Source organism: Melozone crissalis, unplaced genomic scaffold (genome assembly GCF_028551555.1).
Source record: "Melozone crissalis strain CALT ecotype California unplaced genomic scaffold, PUWL_Pcris_2 ptg000041l_1, whole genome shotgun sequence".
NCBI lineage: Eukaryota > Metazoa > Chordata > Aves > Passeriformes > Passerellidae > Melozone > Melozone crissalis.
Genome location: NW_026535819.1, coordinates 877,665 through 880,539, shown reverse-complemented (window position 1 = coordinate 880,539; position 2,875 = coordinate 877,665).

The window sequence follows — 2,875 nt, the reverse complement described above, 5'->3', positions numbered from 1 at the left end:
TACTTGGGAAAATCATGTGGTCAATTGGAATTAGAGCAATTTAAGTAAAGTATTGAGTGCTTGATTTGGCTGTGCTACTTGTCAAGGCATAATCAGGAAACTCACTTTTTAGGGCTCTCAGATATAACTCAATCGAGCAGTTTTGCCAAAACTGATCCCAGGTGAGAAGGTGGGATGGTAACCTTTTCCTTTTCTCTATAGTCTTTCTCCTCTATTAGAGACTCAGTTGTGTGGAGGAGCAATACTCAGTCAAAACAGAATTCTTCTGATCTGCCTTACTCGGTGTCTCAGTCTGTGTAGCATTGCAATATTCTGGTTATTCAGCCTTGATGGGGTTTTGGTGCTGAACATGTAATTCAATATTGCAAGCACAGCCCTGCAGCAAAGCACAAACATGCCCTTGAAGATATGGCCAGATCATATCAAAAAGCAATATAAATTCATTTCTATTGAAGTGTCCTGTAATATGTAATTATTACTTGAATATCCGAGATGTTAAGACTGATGTGTGAGAGTTCTGCAGTTTGGGTGTGGGTTGAGGAGAGCATTTGTGGGATCCCTGAAGAAGGCACAAGGACACAGGAGGTGGTGATCACCCCTGTGCTGCCCCTCTGTGCTGGCCTGGCTCTCCTGGTCAGCACCATCAGGGCTTTCAGCTTCACTCTCCTTTATGGAAGGGGCAAGAACCATTTCCTTCACAGCTTTTATCACTTGGTTTCTCTGCATAGAAAAATACTTAAAAGAACTGGAGTCTTTTTTTAAATGTTACTCAGTTATTTTAAAACCAGTAGGTGTTTCAGTGAGCCCCAGGTGAGCCGAGAGTTTTTGTAGCAAGATGGTCCTTTGCTTCTTTTTTCCAGCCTACTCTGAAGGTCCTTTATTAGTCTTGATAGGTGTAGTTAGAGAATTAGGCTTTCCAAAGAATTAAAAACCTGCCTGTAATGTCCTTTTACTGTTTTCCCCTGCGTCCCGTAATGTTTTGTTTTAAAATGCTGAATTCCGTGTCTAGGAAGTGATGTTGTTAGGTTTGATGTGCAATAGCCAAGGTGGAAAGACACTGCATAGAGGACCAAAAGTAGCAGAAGTGCTGCCAAAAGGTGCCAGCCACGGGCCTGTTGCTGTAATCTCGGTGCTTTCTGTGAATTTACCTACTTGAGCCACTGGAGGAGGAATGGGCAGGGTCCTTGCTACCAGGTCCCAGAGTGGATTTCAGGCTTGGCCGTTGTCTCAGCACTGATGTTGGCACGTTCTGAGGGGCTGCCACGTTAAACAGTGGCACATCTGTGCCTGGCAGTGCTGCAGAGGTGCTGGTTTCCTTTCTGGGCAGAGGAGGGAAGGGAAAGCGCTGGGGCTTTCATCTCTAGGAGATTCCTTTGTGCTCCTAAGTGCGATTTCTCTTTAAACCTTTTTAAAATCCTCTTTAAGGAGAATCAGAATGTGTCTGGCCTATCAAGGATTTGAGTTTAAAAGTTTTTGTTTTGAAGACCTTTTACTACCAAATGCTGAATGTAACTGCCATAAACTTCAGGAAAAAAAGCCACGAACATGATGCTGTTTCCTGTGGGTGAGTCTGGTGAGCACTGAGTTGGTTTGTATTGCTTGGAAATGTTCCTGTTCTGTCAAGCCAAATTCTCACGGAATTGGAGAGCTCGCTGCCGTGGGAATGGGGTGGGGAAGGGGTAGGAGAGGGGCAGAGCTGCTGGCAGCAGAGCTGAGCGTTGGCACGGGTGGGGCAGTGTGCCTGCAGAGCTGGAGCAGCACCGGCAGCGGGGACAGGGGAAGGATGCTCGTGTCTGGGTGCAGCTGGGGACGTGGTTGAGCCTGTACTACTTGAGAATTAACCTCTGCTCAGTTGGTAATGTGTGTTCTGTACCTTTTAATTGTGCTTTACCTCTATTGAAAAGCTTTGTACTGCCTCTCCTCTTTGGTAAAGCCTTTATAAATCTAAATTAACGAGCTTGCACAATCTTGTATACAGGAACCCCATCTTGTCTCTTAACGTGATTATTAATGTATTATTCTGTAAAAACTGATTAAAAGGAGAGCAGTTTAACCGCTTGGCTTTGACGTTTCTGCCTTGTTCCAGTGCCATCAGAGTTGTGCTGGGATGGCCGTGCAGGTGTGAGCACTTCCACTAACTCTGTGTGGTTTGCCCTGGGCATTGCTGCTCTGCTCCATCCTCACACACACAGGGAAGGGACTGGCAAAAAAGAGCCAAAATCCAGTAAAGGGGAGAGGAAGCTCCGCTGCACTGACTGCTTAACACAGAGCTCTTCAGTTATAATTTTGAATCTGCAGCTTGGCTGTTCTGGTAGCTTGGGACGAGAGAAATGGCTCTGCCTGCAGCAGGACTGCGCCTGTCCCTCTGCTGGCCGCTGCTTGATGCCTTGCTGAGAGTGGTCAAGTCCAGAAGTATTATGGTGCCCGTCTTTTTTCTTAGGGCATGCTGATTTTTCCTGACGAGACTGGAGGGGTTTCTTCAGCTGCCACAAACCCTCCCGGTGCCGGTACCGGTGCCGGGTGGGGCAGGGCGGGGCCGGGGCTGCCTGAGCTCGGTCCCCGCAGCGTTATTGACCTTGATTCTCTCTCATTTGCATCCAGCATTTTTCATCCTCTGGAATATGGTGTTTGGGGACCTTTCCATCATTAAGTGGATTTACAGCAATTTCCTTATGTGTTTTCTCCAAGGGATTCTGTTATGAGAGGCACATTAAATCTCCATTAATACCTCATTATCCGACTGATAAGATTACCATGATAATGAGGCAGAAATTCTAATTGTTTCACTTCTTATTGTGCCTTTCATTAAATCATATACCTGGAAGTTGCTGTCAGAGTGGGGATCTCCAGCCTGCAGAGCCTGGGAGGTGACCTG